At 41.0% G+C, this 20,022-nt stretch overlaps 1 protein-coding gene across 2 annotated transcripts in view; it reads right to left on the bottom strand.

Annotated features, from left to right (window-relative positions):
- CPXM2 (carboxypeptidase X, M14 family member 2) overlaps window positions 1-20,022 on the bottom strand; it is a 105,149-nt gene that overhangs the window by 72,224 nt on the left and 12,903 nt on the right. The window lies entirely within an intron of this gene.

The following is a 20,022-nucleotide window of genomic DNA, read 5'->3' as shown; positions in this document are numbered from 1 at the left end:
AAGAAATACTAGAAACTAGAATGAATTTAAAATCTTTCAAGGCTGCAAATAAAATGTTTTAGGGGAAAAAAACAATGCAGAACCCCTTGGAGAAAATGTTTTATTTCCTGCCCCAAAACATTTTAAAGTGTATGAGTAGAAAGGGCTTGAAATGCTCAAAATACTCACCCAGCACAATGCTATGCACAACCTGCCTATACTTGTTAAAGGAAAATAGAGAATGTGAGTCAACAAGAAACTGGTAAATATAGGCAACAATAATACTGGATAAACAATAATACTGGATGAACTCTTACTATTATCCTAATTGCTTATTTCTAAAATTGCCTCTAATATAGAAAATGCAGAAAAGAAGAGGAAACAGCCCACCCATCCCACATTTCAGTTTTTAAAAGGGGTTTTACATTTATGATCCACAAAATTTGGTCTTCAGTGTGACTTACAAAATGGGAAATTGTATAACAGTAATAATTGTATAACAGTAATAAAACAATAGTACTAAAATAATGCCTTTTCCTCCTTGCTTTCTCCATACAGCATTTCCTTTCAATTTCTTACAACCTCTCAGCCATCCCAGAAAGTCATTACAATGACGACAAAAATGGCCTGAAAAGACTGACTTGCAAGGAATTTGAAACTTGTCATGTGCTACATAGAATTTTCTGTAGCTAGCAAACAACAAGGGAATTTTTTTCCTGCCAAGAAGCTTTTTGAGTTGGAAATATGGTTTGATTGCTTGGTGTTGTTAAACATTGCCACAGACAGCCTTTGTGGAGGCTGGTTGAGATTGAACAACATATTTTGCACAATTGAAATAGTATGTTTTATTTATAGTTGCCGACAAGGATAGGAGGAAGGAAGGAGAGATAAATTGCCCATAAATTCTGCTGCCTTCAGAGTGGATGTTCTCAAATAAGTCGCACATTTCCAGAGCTGTCTGTGACTTGCATAATGAATGTTTTGTCCATATGGATTTATACTATGTATGTACCTATTTTGCCTCATTTATAGCCCCTCCTCCTTTTTAGCTGAAACTCAAAGTTTGGATATACAAACACATAGGCTAGGCAGAATGTGGATCTTCAATCACTTCTCATAAACTAAAGAACATACCCTTTTGGGGGCTCTGGCAGCTTTGAAATTCTGGCACAGCAGGGTGGGTACAGACTCAAAAAATAATGGCTGCAGGAGGCAGAGCCAGCCAGAAAATGACAGCTGTAGCTCACCTTCAGTCCCACACTGAAGATGCTGAATAAAATCCCCAAAAACACAGGGCTAAAGGTGTCAGGCTAGAAGTGTTTGTTCATCACTCCCAAGATATCAGTTTTATTGTCATTATTTAGACCTAATAAGGTCCATTTTATCTTAGGTTGTATAGTACTGACCTTTTAATAAACTGGCTTTTATTTTATGAGTTGAGCGATTTTGGAAACAGAAGTACAGATCAGGATTGAAACACTGATTTTTGGAAGAGCTCTCATTATTTCTCCTAACAAATAGACTATTAACTATTATGACATGCCAAAAATGAAGCTAGGTGTACTCTGGTTCCCTCTTCTCTTGCAAAGCCTGTTAAACAGCCAAAGATTGATGGATTTTATTCACAGGAGAAGGATTTGAGAAGTTGGAAAAATCATGTTGCAGTTTCCTTAAACAGTTTTACAGCTCTTGGAAGGGAGGAAGTTACCGAGCCTCCGGAGAATCTCACTCCCTCAGGAGATGTTTTTGTTTGATCAGGAGCCCCTGCAAGGCAGTCTGGAAGAAATTTTACAACCCGGCAAATAATGAAATACAGCAACACTCAGGTATGGAATTGGTAGCTAAGAAATGTTTATTAACAGCTAAAACAGTAATTGACATTTATAAGCAACTTGCCTTTATGTCCAGAAAGGTTGAGCAAATGCAAGCAAATGCAATGTTTTTGAATCTCTTATTGAAAAACAGCTGGAGAGACCTAATGTTTTAATTAGTCATTTGGCCTCTAATACAAAATCATTTCAGTTGGAAGATAATATCAAGCCAATTAGTGGGCAAAAGCTACTTTTAAATCACCACCAAACTGTAGCTACAGCTGATGGACATTCTTCTCCAGGAAATAGTTATATATTACAGATTTTGTACGGTTCTAATTTTGTATAATTTTTGCTTAAAAGTTAAAGTAATAATTGCTTCTGGGAGTCATTACATGTGTACTGGGTGAAATGAAAGAGAGTAGCCTGGTTAGGGAATGGTATTTGGAAGTCACTACCCATTTTCGATTTTTGACATATCCAGCTTCCTCAATTTTGTGATGGACTTCTGCAATGTTTAGAGGGCCTGTTAGCTTTGCTATTTTTAGATGGCTTATTGGTTTTGAATGTTAAGCTGGTAATGATTCTGTATGGATTTTGTGTTGTAGTGTTATTTTATATTTTATGCCCTCTTGTATTTTATTCCTTTTGCCCACCTTTGTTTCTCAATAAAGTCTTTCTCAGGACACCTTTCCAGTAATACACTAAAATGCATTTCTAATGCCAAAGTGGAAAGCCTTTCTGCCCTTCATGTCTTGTGAATGCTTGTGTATATTATTTTTAACAGATTGATTACAGTGAACACAGTAGCATCATGTTGTATTCACTATGACAGAAAACAGGATTGTGCTTACCTGTAACTGTTGTTCATCAAGCATGTTCTGTGTAGGTACACACTGAGATTGTGCACTGGCCAGCTCCAGAGAAAGAACTTTCTAGTTAGTATGACTAAAAAGGTGTTCCTCCTGCAATGTGGCATTTTTTGCTGAAATTGACATGTGCCATGAGGAAAGGGAATCATTTCCCCTCAGTTCTCATGAACTGCAGAACTTCAAAAACAGAGGAGAGAGACTCATAGAGGGACAAGAAGGAGGGAATGTCTACCTGCATGGTAGATGGTTAATGAATAACAGTTACAAGTAAGTGCAAACCTGTTTTCATTTTCAATTTTCCATGCAGTCTCACATTGGCAGAAGGGGTTGGGTCGGCGTAACCCACGCCGACCTGACGACGCTGGGACCATCCACTGGGACCGACGCGTCCGCTGGGACTGACGCTGGGACCGTCGCCCGGCCGACCTGGCTTGTCCCTGGTCCTCCGGCACGTCACCAAGGCCTGGAGACACGCCCTCCCGGCCCTGCGCGCCTGCTTGAGCATTGCAGGGCAGGGGGGCGTGTCCCCAGGCCTCGGCGACCCGCTGAAGGGCCGGGGACCAGGTAAGTGAAGGTTGGGAGTGGGAGTGGGAGAGCGCCTTGGAGCTGCTGCCGTTTGCACGGCAGCGGCTCCAAGGCAGCATTTCTCAACAACCTCGCTCCCCGAGCGAGGTTGGGAAATTCCGGCTTCGTGCCAGTTGGGCAATGCGAGGGCAGCACGGCTGCGCAGCAGCTGCATCCCCTGTGCGAATGGCTCCCTGGGGACGGTGTTTTTGCCGTCCCCAGGGCGCCATAAAACGCCCGTGCGGAAAGGGCAATTGGGAGAATAGCAGGCTATTCACCAGGAGTCAGATGTGAAAAGAGTTGAAGAGAGAATGGTGAACTGCTCTTCCTACAGCTGAGATAAATGAAACTCCTAAGACTATCTTGGGCAAAGGTTTAACAGAAGAAGAAAAGTTTGGATTTAAACCCCACTTTTCTCAACTGTAAGGAGTCTCAAAGTGGCTTTCAAGTGCCTTCACTTCCTCTCCCCACAACAGACACCTTGTGAGGTAAGTGGGATTGGGAGACTTTGGAGAGAACTGTGACTAGTCTAAGGTCACCCAGCAAGCATTACATTGTAGGAAAACAAACCTAGTTAGCCAGATTAGAGCCAGCCATTCATTTAGAGGAGTGAGGAACCAGATCAGATCAGAGTCTGCTGCTTCTCTAAATCTTTACACTCTCCCATATTAGGCCTTAGATAAATGGATGAAGGCACCTTATTAACCCTTCTTGATGATTTGACAGCAACCACAAAATGGGCTTTCATAGAAAGTAATGGGAGCAAGCAGGAGACCAAGGGTTCAACCAGAGAAAGCAACAACAGGCTCTATTGAAGAGTTATATTGAAGGGCTGTTTAAGGGAAAAGTTAGCCAAGTCTTGAGATACTTGAGAAGAAAACGAAACCAGGGACAAGAACTGATGATAACCAGGGGTTCAAGAACTGATGATGGGTCCAAGAACATAAATCTTATTGAGAACAGCCGGGGGTGGGGGGTTAGTCTCATAAAGCTAGAAAGTTCTTTCTCAATGGTATGTTGTTGAAATATTTGTAGTGTACAATGAAAGCATTAGCGAAAGGATCCCATACATATTTCCATTATTTCTTCATATCTTAGCAAGAGGAATAACACTAATTGTGATTACTTCTACTCTAAAATAAAACCAAATATTTCAGATATTTATTCATACATCTTCAAATATGTGCTCCTTTGCTCTTCTAGATTCCAGCCAGCTGTGTGAGTGCCAGTTTTTTTTTAAAATGCTAAGCTTCTGTTATTTTGGCAAAGTTGAAAAAAAGAGTTTCCAGTAAATCTGTTCCCATGAGATTTTTTTGTCCAAGTTTTCAGACTGGAGGTTCAGCTAAGCTTCAGATAACAGACAACAAGATAACTTAGAAACTGGCATTTTTGAACTTACTACTGTTCCCATGGTATGTCTTGGCAATATACTATTATTGTTTCTTGGCAATATACTGTTAAATGATAATAATCTGAGACTCTACATGCCAGAACATCCAGTGAACATCCTATTTCAAACTGATTAAATTGAGATTTTGAGATTTCAAAAAAAGCAAAAGACAAGCATAGAGTGGGGAGAAGTGTGGTACTATTTCAGGTTTTAGAAGGCTTAGGACAGAAAATTCCCCCTCTCCTCTTCTCCCTACCACAAGACCCTGCTCACAACCTCATTCCATCCCACCCATCCTCATGCCTTTCACCTATATGTCTTTCCTCTACTTGCTTATGGGACCCCCACACACACATCACCCATGATAACAGCTGCCTGAACTGCCTGAAGCTCTTTCCCTGATGGCACAGGGAAAGACATGTCGCTGGGAATACAGGTGGTAGAGTGCAAGCAAGTGAAGAGGGAAGGTTGGTAGCAGTGAAGCCTCCTAGAAGCTTTGGCCCCCGGCAGCTGCCCCACCTCAGGCTATGCTGACACAAGTCCTTTTACTATTGTTTATCTCTGACTGACAGATCAGTCTTTGGTTACATTATGCTGGGATGCTGCTTGGCAAATCAGAATAAATCCCCAGGGCATTAAAAAATGTTCCAGATAGAAGAAAAGGTTTTCAGGATACGAGGTACCATTAGAGTTACCAAGTCTGGGTTGGGAAATTCCAGAATGTTTGAGGGTGCAGCCTGAGGAGGGCTGGGTCTGAGGAGGGCAGTGTCTTCCAAAATTGCCATTTTCTCCAGGGGAACCTGCATGTTGGCAACTTTAGATACAATACAAGGATATTATGAGGCTGGGGAGATGGCAAGCAGGTGAAATGAACATGAGGACTAGGGATGTTATCAATTTTATGACACTATGGTTCAAATTGCCATTCTTTTCTCTCTGGCCATACTAATTAAATTCAGTAGAAATACTGCCATTAAAATTGATGCACTTTTTCATTATTTGAATGATCTTATATTAGAAAGTATGGAAACTGCTTACAAGGGCCAAGCAAAATAATACATCTGCCGAAGAATGACGAAAGGATCAAAATGACCTACCTAAACAAACACAAAAGGAAATTAAAAATAGATACTTATACCTACCTAACAATGGGAAGAAAATGGTAGGGGCAGACTGGAATAGAGACATTCAGAGTTAATGAGCCATTGAAAAACTGCTATCATGAATGAAAATAAAACACTTCGCTTTTAGTGCACATGCAGCCCTACAAAAAGGAAGTGGTGTGAAATAAAAGATGAGAAAGGTGAAGAGTTCTTAAAGGACAGGTGTCCATATGGAATCAAGACTTTGTTAGTACACTAGTAGCACAGTAGCAGAGGCAGTTTTTCAACCATCCCCCTCAGAGACTTAGAGCTATCACACTTTAACCGTGGAAAGCAAGGAAATTGAATTAAAGGATGGGAAATGGGATGTAGAAGCTGCATTTTTTTCAGTTTCCCATTTGAATGTGGAATTTAAAGGCAGCCATAGATTGGCTAAATGAAATACTGGCTCAGTAGGAGAATAGTGCCACATTCAAACATTTTATAACTCAGTGAAAATAGTGCCACATCCACACATGTTATAGCTCATTGAAAATATGGCGCAGAGTACCAAGTCCTCAAACATTTTGGGGAGGCTGCATAGGCATTCTTTAAATGAACATTCAGAGCAGCATTCCTCACCTAACAGAAGATAATCATAGAACTGAACTCTATAAAATTCCATAAATGTCACAGGTTGGTAAGAGGATCAAATAGTCAAGGGAACACATTCACAAAACAATGTTAACAGTCTGCATCCAAAGAACTGTATGACTAACTCTGTGTACCCAGAAAGCTTTTGAGCTCTTATTTTAATTCAGCCTTACCCTCCTCCCTATACTGGATAATAATGCTCTCTATAACAACACTATGCATGAGGAATCTCTTTTGAAATGTATGGTGTTTAAAAACCAGTTTGCGATTTGTCACCAGAGAGGTTTATAGTCAAAAATTCTATTGAGCACACACAAGGCTTTAGACATGCCTAAAATAACCTTTTTGGATCCCACTTAAGAAAAAAAAATCCACTATTTTTATCTCATCCTTCCTCAGGGTGTGGTATATGGTTTTCTCTTTCCATCATAGTAACCATATAGCCTGTGATAGGTTAGTCACAAAGCAGACTTCATAGCAGACAGAGGATTTGGATTCTGCTGTTAAGAAGTCTAGTCTGATAGTCTCTGAGAACTACACTATACCAACTATCAAGACAAATGTGACAATAGAACAAATATGAATATAACCTTTGGTCTAAAATATGAATTTCCTTTCCTCTGTGATGCCTATATGAATATAAATATTCATACTCCAACCCAAATAATATCCAGCTTCGATCATTTAATATCTGACAGCATAATTTACAAGCTAAGATGCTGCTTGAAAGGAAGGAGGAACTATATTTCATTTTAGGTCTATTTTATTTCAAGCAAGATCTCAGCTTATAAAACATATATTTATCTACCCATCCAGACACCAATGATTTTATACAGTCTATTGCACACTAAGGCGAGAGAGAGAAAGAGATGGAAAGGAAAATTGCTTTTCATCGAGGTAGCCAATAACCCAATCAGATGAAAAATAGGATCCTTTCCCACCATCCTAAGTGTTTCCATTTGCTTTCTGCCAAAATCAGCTCTGACTTCCTTATTTAAGCTGCCTTAATAAATCTTCAGCTTTGCCAGGCACAACAAGGAAAAAATCATTCTAGTTTTTCATAGAATGCTCCTGACTGATAGAATGTGTCTCATCTCCATGAGTTAGTGGAATGATACATATATAAATACGTTTTACAGAATATTTATCAGGCAACACCTGTGCCAGCTCAAGGGATTTGACCTGGATCTTCCCATCTACAGCACAGCTGGAATGTCAGTTCTCATTCTTGCCCTACAGAAAACCCAAATGGAAAGGATTCTCTTATTAGTTCCACATAAGACTTGTTAGATAATCAGTTGCAGTCAGAAAGTAATGCTTTGTAGCTTAGAATTTGTTTTAAAATTCCACAGAAATCATAGGAGGCAAAGATTTGCTTCAGTTATTCCGGGTTTTAGCCAAAGTCTAGCTTATCTAAGACTGATTTGTTAGGTCACATTCATTTGTGGTTCAGTTTGGGGGATACACTTCTTTTGTCCCTACAAGTCATCTGCAAATTAAGAAGAGATTCAAACGTATCAAAGATGACTGACACTGGAGTAGGGGAGAGAAGTGGAAGTTCTGATGCTGCCATGCAAGTTCTTGTGTGCATGCCAGCTGGAATTTAGCTATTATTTTTGACAATGTCCACAAGGTGCTAAACTCCAACCTTTATAAAGAGCAGGTTAGCCAGATAAAAACAGCAGTCCTTTTGAGTCTGGCTCGCTGATGCACTGTGACATAGTGTGTTAGGCAATGTTAAGGTCAAGAGCACCTGTAGGGTAACTTTGTATGAGTTCAATGAACATCCATGGCATAGCTGACTTCACTGCACTCATCTTAAACAGAGCTGACAAAAGGGGAAAGCCCATCACATTTTTCACACAGTTAGTGCAAAGGCTGCTTTTGAAAGGAAGAGACAAGGGGAACATGGCCAAATTTACATGTGAGGTTGCTGGACAAGAATGAACCCATGGGCATTGCACATGCCTCACATTTAAGAGAAACTTGGAGCTTTGTGAGCAACATTAACATACTAACACAGCATCCATCGGGTTACAGTTTTCCTGATGTGTTAACAGGGCACATGTTGTGACCAAGCACCTGATTTAAACCACATCAAGGGTGTACCCAGTGCCATGTGGATTAAAATTTGCTTGTCTATTTGGGACCCTTTGAAATCTAGCCCACAGCTCATATAGATCCTCCTTCCCAAGATTGGGCTACCTATTTTCTGTGTGAACTGCTGATGAAATACAAATGTGCAGGAAAAGTAAGAGGCAGAATAACTTATTGAAGGTAAACTTCCAAAGCATCCCAAGACTAAATTTTATGTTCAGTATTATTTAACCATCTCTGCAAACCACTTCACTTTCAGTTAATGAGGTCTAAATCCTGCAGGATGGCTCAGTCTGAATTTTTAACCAAACACAGCTCTCTCCAGAGAACAAAGGATTAGCAGGTGAAGCAATGTAAGAACGAGAAAATGAGATTTTTGGTTCATTATCTGATGGCAGCTTGAAACCACTAGCTGATGTTCTACATCAATTTGGCAGCAATGTGAAACAAATAAGCAGTCTCAGGTGACCACAAAAATTGTAAGTAGTTGGAGTCCATGAATGGTCAAGGAAAATGTAATTGCTACCCTGGACATAATTACTCACATGATGACATAGCATAGAGGGTCACCATCACTGCTAATAAACCTGCATGTAGGTAGGGAACAATAGGCAAGGTTTTTAAACAAGGGGAGAGGGCACCAGGTTGTTACCATATGATATGTATAAGCCGACTTTTCAGCACATTTTTAATGTTGAAAAAGCCCCCCTCGGCTTATATTCAGGTCTTATACTCGAGTATATATGGTATTTATATACAACTGTATGTGTCCTAGTCTGTGCTGATAACCTCACACCAGCTATAGCTGAAGCTCTGTTTGTGTAACCCAGGGTCCATTAGGGGGAGCTAAAGAGCTCAGATTTTCCATATAAGGAAGAAAAGACTCAATTTCCTCAGAATTGATAAGAGGCCTGTAGCTGGAGTCAGTCAACTTCACAGAGTTCAGTTGTTGTGAACTGTATTTGCATAGTTCAGGGCTATCCTTGAAGGCTTGACAATAAGGAGAGAGGGCTCAGCAAAGAACAGCAAAGCTGCAAGTCCATCAACAGTGCCATAGGACACAGCTAGAGAGAACTGTAAAGGTCTGAGACCCTGCTAGTCTGTTTTGCATAGCAGGCCAGAACTATTATATATTGATTGTTGTTTCTGTATTGGTTTGCCATATTTCATTGTTATACTGCACACTATTGTTTATGAAACAGAAAACAGTTTTAAAGTTTCTTTTGTTGTAAGTCTGGTGAATGTTTAGGGTCACAAGGTGGGATCACACTGTCAAAGACTCGAACTCCTTTTCCATTTCTGATAATATCCCTGATAATTTAAGTTGGGTTACATTTGGACATACAGATGAGGAGGAGGAATCCAGTTTTGAAGGATTTTAACTCCTGTGTTTTAGCTTGGTTGCTGATTGAGCTAAGGTTTTTGTACTTTTAAAGTTATTGATGAGACCATATTGTTTTTGTTGACCCTCTTTTCCACTTACATAGCTAGTTTACTATTTTTCTTTGAAATAAATCTTCAAAAACATTTAATCTTCTGATGCCTCAATTAATGTAATTTTATTGGTATCTATTTTTATTTTTGAAATTTACCAGTAGCTGCTGCATTTCCTAACCTAGGCTTATACTCAAGTCAATGAGTTTTCCCATTTTTTTGTGGTAAAATTAGGTGCCTCGACTTATATTCGGGTCAGCTTATACTCAAGTATATAGGGTATTCTGGTTCAGTCTCTGGCATCACCGATTCAAAGGATCTCAGGTTAGCCAGTGTGGGGGAAGACTTTTCTTTACCAGAGTCCCTAGTGAGCTGCTATTAGCTGGAGTAGATTACTAAACAGGATGGATCAGTGAGCTGATTTGCTAGAAGGCACCTTCATAAGTACCATACAACGACCATCTTGAAACAGAAAGGGGGACACCATAAACATTCAAATAAGGACTTCTTCCATTTTCTCATACAGAAGGATTTTAAAGTGTTTTGGAGCTCCATTTTGGGGGAGGGGGGTTGAATCTACTGTTGGAAGCAGCACATAGGCATTATGGTGGATTTGTCCTCCTCAGGGCACTTACCCCAATGGAGGGGCAATTCCTCCAGCATGCATGGTAGCTGCCCCCCCAGTACTAGGATGCAGTGCCAGCACTCCAGTTTGCCATCACCAGTGTAGTGGGGGCAGGCCAGGGGCATGACTAAGGAGGAGTCAACTTTAGTTGGCTTCCTCCTGGCCATTCATGGTGTTATGCCAGTGGCCAGGAATTCAGATTTACACTACCCTTTTGGGAGGGGTAAGTCAATTGAGCCCCATAGAGACTTTTCAGTGGTGAGGAGGCTTTTTCACTTGTTGAGCCTCCCTATGCCACCAGGAAGCCTTTTTAGGTGTGGAAGCTGGACATGGCCATGGTTCTGTGGAAGAGCACTTGGTTCTTGATGGGGCTGCCCATGTCTAAAAGGTTAAGCTCAGACCACTCATCTTAGTTCTTTGAACTTCCTTTCAGACTGATTTAATGAGATTAATTGAAAATGACTCGTAATAAGCATATGGATGCCATTTAACAATGATTATTTTGAAATTCCATCTTCTATATATATAAAAATCTAACAGTGTGTTTGTCCTTGATGGTCTCCCTCAGAAGCTGCTGGACGGATCACCCCCCAATTTTCACATGACGTCCCTCCCTGGCAGGTACTCGGACCTTCAGACCACCGAAAGTCCATACCTGAGCCAGGTAAAACATCTTTTTCCTGGCGCACCAGGCCATGAAGCTGCCTCTGTTTAACTGTCACCCTTAGAATGTTCGTGCAGCCTGTCTGTGGCCTGAGGGCTTAGAATGTTCGTGCAGATGGGCAGAGATGAGCAGTGAAAACAGTAAAAAGGTAATACTGTTAGGTAATATGAGTGGAAGTGAAACACATACACACTTTGCCATGTGAGACGTCAGGTGGGGTTCCCCCCCCCCACACACACAGGTAACTTTTACTCTCTGTGCCTCACCCACTGCTACCACACAGCACACATCCAGCTTGTCCTCACACACCTCACTCTGCCCTCCCTCACATCCAAACACTACTTACCCACTTCCTCACCCATATTCGCCGCAGCTCTCTTTTACTAAAAGCGAGTTGAAGTTTGCCTTTTTCTTCAAAGAAAATCCACGGGGTGGGGGCTAACCAACATTACCTGCTCTGCTTCTTTTGCACATGGCCCTTTACGAACCCAGGGAGCTGGCCTCGATCTGAGCGCCTCACCACCCTGCCTCTGCTGCCTGACTGGGACAGCCTGCTTACCCCAGTTCTGCCTTACCCAAGCCAGGACTGTGTGTGTCAACCAGCCTCAAGGACAGCGGGATTCACACTCTAGACAGTTCCATTGTGGGATGGGAAGGGTTACCTCATACTAAAAAAAACAAGACAGCACCATATAACGATGTGCATTGAAAAGGGAAAGAGAGATTCCACCCCAAAAGGTTATGCTGGGGATCATTGGACCTGCATGGACATCTGTGTGGGTTGCGGACTGTGATGAGAAGGACAATTGGCACAGCAACGCGTGGCTGGGCCCGCTAGTAATATGTAAAAATCTAGGCCTTGGTTTCTGTTGTTGCATTTTGTACAACTGCCCATGTGTCCATTTGGCCCAGCGGTGTAACTGAGGTGGCAGAGTGCAATAAATTACCTATCACATTAGAGCCTCCTAGAATCTGGGTTTTGTTTCCTCACTGGCTTCCTATCAGTTAGCACCCACAATATATCAGCTATCATATACAAAGCCCTTCGGGCCTTAGACTCTCACCTCTGCAAGACTGCCTTTCCCTCTATGCTCCACCATTGCAGCTTAGCTTATTGGAGCAAGGTTTTCTGCAAATGCCAACCCACAAATGGCAAAATTAACAATTGCACATGCATGTGCCTTCTCCATTGTGGGCCCACCTTGTAGAGCAGTCTGCCTGAGATGGTCAGGAAGGCTTCCACTCTTGGCTTTCCACAAACTATGCAAAACTGAATTATTCCAGAGGGCTTTTCTACTTAGGCAATAGAGTTGCACTAAACTAAATGGGTCACAAAGTCATAAAACATTATTAAGGACTGCAAACTATACTATTGTGTATAGCTTGCTGAAACTAGGATCCTGCTGTGGAATATTGCATTATTTAATTGCCAGGTTAATACTTAATATTTCATATCTGTTGTTAGACTTCTGGTTGGTTCTACCATTTTAATCCTATTGCATAGTGTTCTAAATGTCCCATTCACCAATCGTATTGACTCACTCTGAGTAATCCGCCTTGAGTCCAAGTGAGAAAGGCAGACAATAAATAACATAAATAATAATAAATAACTGGTTGTAGTGAGTTTTCCGGGCTGTGCAGCCGTGATCTGGTGGATCCACCAGACCACAACCACACAGTCTGGCAAACCCGCTACAACCAGTTGAATCTGGACGTGAAAACCTTCGACAATACAATAATAAATAAGTTTGTTATAGTTATTGGATTAAGATTTGGGGCCTTAGGTTCAAATCCCAATCAGCCATGTAGTTCACGGGTTGACATTCAGCTAGGCTAGTCATTCTCTCTCAGCCTAACCTATGACTAAGCGATCCTGTGCTCTGTGAAGACGGGATGGGATAGAATGTAATTGATAGAATAGTCTTTTTATACAGAGCAGACTACCAAGTAAAGGGCTTACCTATTCCACAGAAGGGAGGAAAAAAAGGACATCTAAATAACAAATTGTCCTCAAAGACTCAATCAAGGGATGATTCTATTTCCCCCGCTGGGTACCCTTAACTGTAACCATATGTTTCCACAAGGTGGCAAATAGCAACCATTTCAGGTTGACAAATGATCACAGGAGTGAAGCCTTAACCCTTTCTCTCCTTCTGATGCTGATAACTACCTTTTTAAAAGCACTGGGAGCTGAGGGATGGAGCTTCAAATGGCTCATTTTGCTCTGAGAATCTATGAATGATCTGATTATTTCCACAAATAATTGCTCATTTGAGAAGGCTAGTCATGTGGCCAGAGTCACACAGAAGCAATGAATTTATGAGAATACTCAGGAGCAAAGGCAAAATTTTAGTTAAGCACACAGTCGGGAAGACTGCATGCTTCCATTTCAGGCTTGAGATTTTGGTTCTTCCCAGTAACAGTGTAGGGTTTTAGAATAAAAATCCTCAAACACTGGCTGACTCAGATCAAATTCCTCTGGGGCCCAGTGAAGCCATTTTAGACACAGCAGTGACAGCAAGACAAAAGCAGAGCCTAGCCTCAGGAAAATCTTCTCACAGTTCCAGGAGAGCTACAGATACACTATATGCACTGGTCAAGATAATTGGGTACAGTGCTTGAGGAATTTTTCAAGATAATTGGGTACAGTGGAATAGATATTTTATTGTATATACTATTTATTGACAAAATACTGTTTGCAACTATAGGCAAAAGTTTAAAATACATTAAGAAAATAAACTTCCATTCCCTTTAACCCACTGGTTGAAGTTGAAAGCAGACTTTCTTTCACACTCTACATGCAGATTTGCAGTATATTACCCCTCTGGAACTGTTGCAACGTCTGTAAATCTGTCACAAAACAACTGCTGACATTGTCGCAAGATGCACAAGCCTACTCATACAATCTGCGTAATGTTGAAACAGCAAACATAAGTGAGACTTCTTCTTTCAGGGAATATCAAAATTTTTGACATTCTAACAGTTCAAAAGAAAAATGAAAAGGGGACATTTTGTTGCATTTTTCTTGTACCAGCATTGTGCTACTCATACAGATACAACATTTGTCAGAGTTGGGTTAAATATGGATCAGCCCAGCCCTGTACATGAGTGCAGTAAGAGCTCTTCCAAACAAATATACACAAAAAAGGAAAACTTGCATTTATTTCAGGTAACTTTGGATCACAAGCACTGTTCCAGGTGAAAAGTAGGTAGATAGAAACCATATACTAAAGCAGTGGTGGCGAACCTTTGGCACTCCAGATGTTATGGACTACAATTCCCATTGGCCCCTGCCAGCATGGCCAATTGACCGTGCTGGCAGGGGCTGATGGGAATTGTAGTCCATAACATCTGGAGTGCCAAAGGTTCGCCACCACGGTACTAAAGAGATAACTTTCCCTACCACAAGTGGGCATTCTAACACGCTGTCATGTATGTGCAAGTGTGATTTGCTTCTGTGGGAAAGCCCCAGCAGGATCAGGTAGTCATTACATATGCTTGGTACAAAAGGAGAAGAAGAAAGAAAATGGCTGCAGAGTGAAGGAGGAGTTGGTGAGTGGAGCCTAGACATGGAGAGCAAACAATAGATCAGCTTAAAGATACATAGTGCCCAGTGGTAGGATTCAAATAATTTAACAACTGGTTCTGAAAGGACTCAGTGGTGGGATTATAACCAGTTCTCTGGACAAAAAATTAGCTACCAGTTCTACCGAACTGGTGCATATAGGCTGATAGCACCCCTCACTGATAGTATCCCCCATTGTCCAGGAATGCAGAAGTCACTTATTCCAACAACATTCAGGTATGCAATTATTTGTAGAAGTGGGAAGCAGACTGATTTTAGCAATCTGAGTAAAAAGGTTGAGGGAGGGGGTCATCTGAAAAAGGGGCATCCTGCTTCATCATAAATGAAAATAGTATGAGTATGCTCTTTGGTTTTTTCCAATGCATGGAGTGTCAAAATTATCCAGAAAATACAAGTAGCCAATTAGTAATCTTAGATGGCAAAGGATGTGGCTAAGATATTTGGAAATTCCTTTCTTGCAATGACACTATAGCTCTGGCTCCAAACTTCTGAACTACATGAACTGCATACGCAGCAGGACAACACCTTTGAATCAACAATTCTGATACAATTCCAAGCAGGTTATATTATTAGCATTAAAAAAACACAGGGAAGTTTACTTTCTGAAGAACCAAAATGACCATCTTTTCAAGAGACAAGTTGTGGTCTGATACTTTCCTTACCTATTACCACATCAGTCCCTCCATGAGTAGAAATAAAATGGTTGCCATTTTCATTTTAGTTGAGTACCTTCAGCCCCACAATCTCAGACCCTGGTTATTTTTGCAGCATAGGTTAATTAGTATTTATAAAATCTATGGGCTCTTCTTTCCAAGTGGCAGTTTCTTTCCAGTAATTTTATACAGATAGCCAGAGATTACATGTGACTCTGTGGAAGATGGGTAGCCTGCCAGTTTAATTACTTTTAAAACAGATCTAACTTCACAGTTGTAAAATAAAAGTCACATGTGGCTCAGATTTTTTTCACTCCTAAAAGAAATGCCTTCTAAAAGAAATGTCTTCTTCAGATCTGGCTTCTCATGGGTAAGAAAAAAATTTCACTGAAAGAAAGGCCTGAAAACTCAAGTATTTGTCAAACATTATTTCAGAGGAAAGCTTCATGCTTCCAGTTCACCTGACTCCACTTTATTTTCTTTCTCCTTCATAAAGGAAAGGACAACAGAATGTTCATTTTTCCTCTTCACTGTATTTTTAGACTCATTTTTCAAGGGGCCTTCCTTCTAGAATCTGAAATCCTATTCACCTACAGTTCTAACATGCATGATGCAGCTACCTTTTTGTACTTCATTCCAGAGTATGGAATGTGTGATTACTTTATTGATGAGACTATGGTAGAAAACAGGTGCATCACATCTCTCGGTAATGGTATTCTATGCAGATTACTGCAACAATCATGTTTTGATGATAACAACCACTGGGTGTGAAAAATTGTGGTGAATATGCTTAGTAGTCGATCTGCAGAGATTCTTCTCCCAGCCAATCAACACTTCAGAGCAAATTTCAGAACGGTTGGAAGGGACAGTATAGATGGAATACTATGAATTTCAAAAGTATTATGGGAAATGAAAAAATAATTATGATCAATTTTAGGATTAAGTTTAAAAAGTATTATTTAAGGCATCTCACCTGAATGTATGGGTTGTGACAAGAACTATAATGTTGCAGAGTAACAAACCAAGGCTGGTAAAGTAAAGGGTTGGATGCAGACTCAACTGGCAATTTCCCCTTGACACTACAGACCATCCCCTTCCTGTGTCCTTCCTCAGGATTCCATGTCTTCTAGGAAAAACATTTTGTGAAAATCAGTGGACTGCAGTGGAAGGATTGAGGCCAGAAATTTCCATTCCCCCACTGAAAACATTCCTTGGCTGGACATGCCTGGAGAAAACCTAGCACCAGACCTGCTGCCAGCATCTCTGCCAGCCTTTCCCCACTCTCTTGGATCCCCCCTATGCCACGCGCTGCTCTCAGCGCGCGGCATCCCTGGCGCGCGCCCGGGCATCCCCACGACCCCGCGCTCTGCGCAGGGTCATCAAAAGGCGCCCTTAAGAAGAGCACCTGGGATGCCACACGCTGAGGGGGCGCGACAGTGGCAGCGTCGGGGCGGCTGCGCTGTCGCCGCCCCTGTCGTGGGGAGTGCCGGGGGACCCCGCGCTACTCTCCTCAAGTAGCGCGGGGCTTAAGGTAAGTGGGGAAAGGCCCTCAGATATTTGCCTTGGATTAAGTTGGTGGCTGTACTGGTCAGGGAGTTGATAATGGATATAAGCCTAAACCTGTTGCTTTTTCCACACTGCTGGCCACAGCAGCAACAGAAGAAGAAAAGTTTTTTCCCTCTTTTTCTATTTTTCTCGCCCACAAGGTACTCTACTTTTCTCAGGCACAAGGTTTGTTTCTTTAGTGGTATGAAATGTACAAGGGAGGGTCAGGCACCCTCTTGTGTGTGCATGAGAGGCATGGGGGTAGGGGCTTGCGAGCATATGTGTTGTGTTTTCTGAATTTTGGGGGAACCAAAGATGAAAATCTGTTAAATCAAGGCTATGTGATGGTGGGGATGGGGGACTACCTATTACTAACACCTAGTTTCCAAAGAACCTTCTCAGAGTTCTATCAGTCTCACTCATACCCTTGAAGAAGCTTTGAAAACATGGATGGTTGTTTTTTAAGAGTTGGATTCCCATAGGAGAGAAGTAGGGACATTTCTGAGTCTTGGAGTGATGAAGGTATGCATTCCTGTTTAACCCAACCCAATCAAGCTAAGTCTTGTTAATGGTTCTTTATGCAATTAATATAAACCCTCCTTAGCCCATGTGATTTCTTTCACGCCTTAAACTAATCCCAAATTCCACCTGTAGTTTGAGGTGGTCTCTGCAAGTTTTCCCTTTAGTCAGCTGTACAGCTCTTCCCCTAGTACCAGGACCTTAAACCAAAACTTCAGACATATAGTGTAGTGTAGTATTCTGGAGGAGTGGACTAGATACTGCTCTCCATTAACCATGATTCTGCTCTCCATTAACACAATGGGTGGCATTGGCTATCAATATGATCTACTTCATAGGTTTGTTGGGAGAATAAAGGGAGGAAAATAAAGGGAGAGAATATGGGAGAAAGGGAGAATCGTGTATCCTGTCTTGAACATCTTGGAGAAAAGTTAGGGTTAGCAGTGGTACCCTAAACAGAGTCACACACTGAAGTTAATAGTCACAGAAGGTTACAATTCTGCCTAGGATGGTATTGTGATGTACCAAACAATATAAAATAAATGCCCGCTTGTTGGTTGTGCTGAAAGAAGGAAGGAGACATTTTGTGCCTGATTTTTTTCCCTTTCAGGGCTTAAGTCAACCCATGGGGGATACTTTAGATCTAGAAAAAAACTGGAGGGGACAGAATTTTTAAAAGAATGCTTCCCCAATGTCATGGTCTCCATTCATATCCCTCCTCCCCCCCCCACACACACACTTCTTTAAAAAAATAGCAAAAGATATGCCTGAAATTCCAATCACAACATTGCAACATCATGTTGCATTGCAACACTGCAACATTGCAAAATTGCAAAATTGCAATTTTCATCCCAGGCCAGTTAAATACTGAAATAAAAAGGTTGTTCAAGTTATTCTTTTATTATATTTGTACTGTAGTTGTAAAGCCATGCAGAGACATTTCTACGATTCCTTGAAAATATTCAGAGGCCCACAAATATGGTGTGGTTGCTTAGTATAGTATAAATCAGCAGGGAACCATTTAGTTCCATGCTGATTCATTTCATTTGTATCATGACATTATTTAAATGGCATTATTCCAGAGTTACACAACATACACAGCTTTCAGATGAAACAATAGAGCTAATATCAATTATTTTAAATAGTATAGATCTGGTCAGACTAAAATATAAGTAAGTATTTCTGTTACAGAAGGCTTATTGCTTATTTTTCCAGTGGATGTAGGAATTCAGATGTTTTAAACAATGTATACAGAACCTTTAAAAAGTCCTTGTACACAGCAGTGAAGTTTACAGTCCTGGTATTTAAACAAAATACAGGCTCTGTCAGAGATGTTTAATCTGAAAGGGGTAAGGAACAGATGGTTTATACATGTTTGTAATTAAAAATAAAAAGAGAATCCCATGGGGAATCCTGGGGTTCATCTCTTCCCATTCCCTTCTCCCCCCACCCCCTTACATTCACTCTTTGTGACGAAGTGCACTTCCGGGTTGCGCTGGTGAAGGTTGCATGCAGAGCTCCTCCATGAATATTTTGACTCTTCTTTCCTTGGTTTCTGCTTCCTGGTATATTTTTGATATATTTATGCTAAAATAGCCACACACTGTGGAAATTAATCAGTCTTCAAAGATAAGTATTGGGATCCTTGGGCTGTTGGTTTGATCTGAGTGACTTCTAGAGGCTTTAAATCACCCCTAACTGGCATGTTTTGGACATTTTGCAACTTAAGCTTACTGCATTTTATCTCATTGGGTCTCCTCCTAAACTGCTGCTTTTTTTCTTTTTGCTTATTATACAAATAACTGTGAAATTGAGAGTACAAGAACCCATAGCGATCAAAGCCTGAATTTACTTAATTCTTTAAGACATACTCTACCTGCATGCCTCAAGGGAAGCGACCGAGAGAAAAGGAGGAGGCAAGCCCTTCACCAGTTAGCAAACAATCTAAAATAGAAGACTTTTTTTTCTTTTGAAGGACAGTAATGAGAGACAGCAGGAAATCACAATACCTACCTCTAATCACTTTGCCCCTCTGGATTCTGAATTGCAGGCTGCTCAACTAATCTCTCCTTCTGGAACTACCAGAGAAACTGGCCCCACTGGAGATACTCTAAGCATATACATCACAGGACCCAAGAAGAGCTATATTTCAGAATGTCTACATATAAAAAAATTCTGTATTCTGTAAATTAGAAAATCAAGCAGAAAGTGATTGTGCCAGTTATTCTTGTTTCCTACCTGCAGAGAGCTTTTCTACTCATGGGATTGTTGCAAATATGATTCCACTCCTCTCATCTTGTAATACAAAGTGATATAGTCCACAGTTCAACCTAAGTCTGCACAAGTTCTAGGAACAAGACACAATCACCCTTCTACTTTGTGGCAGCAACTTGAAGAACACTTTGCTAAATAAAATGGAACAAACTTTTGATTAGATCTGCTTAGGATTGCTGCTTTTATAAGGTGAATGGGAACAGTGGCATTTCATTACTAGTCATCTTCACCCTATATACATATAAAGACACACACACACACTAGAAGTAGTCT

This window comes from Sphaerodactylus townsendi, linkage group LG08 (genome assembly GCF_021028975.2).
Source record: "Sphaerodactylus townsendi isolate TG3544 linkage group LG08, MPM_Stown_v2.3, whole genome shotgun sequence".
In the NCBI taxonomy this organism is placed as follows: domain Eukaryota; kingdom Metazoa; phylum Chordata; class Lepidosauria; order Squamata; family Sphaerodactylidae; genus Sphaerodactylus; species Sphaerodactylus townsendi.
This window is presented reverse-complemented; position numbering and strand designations above follow the sequence as displayed.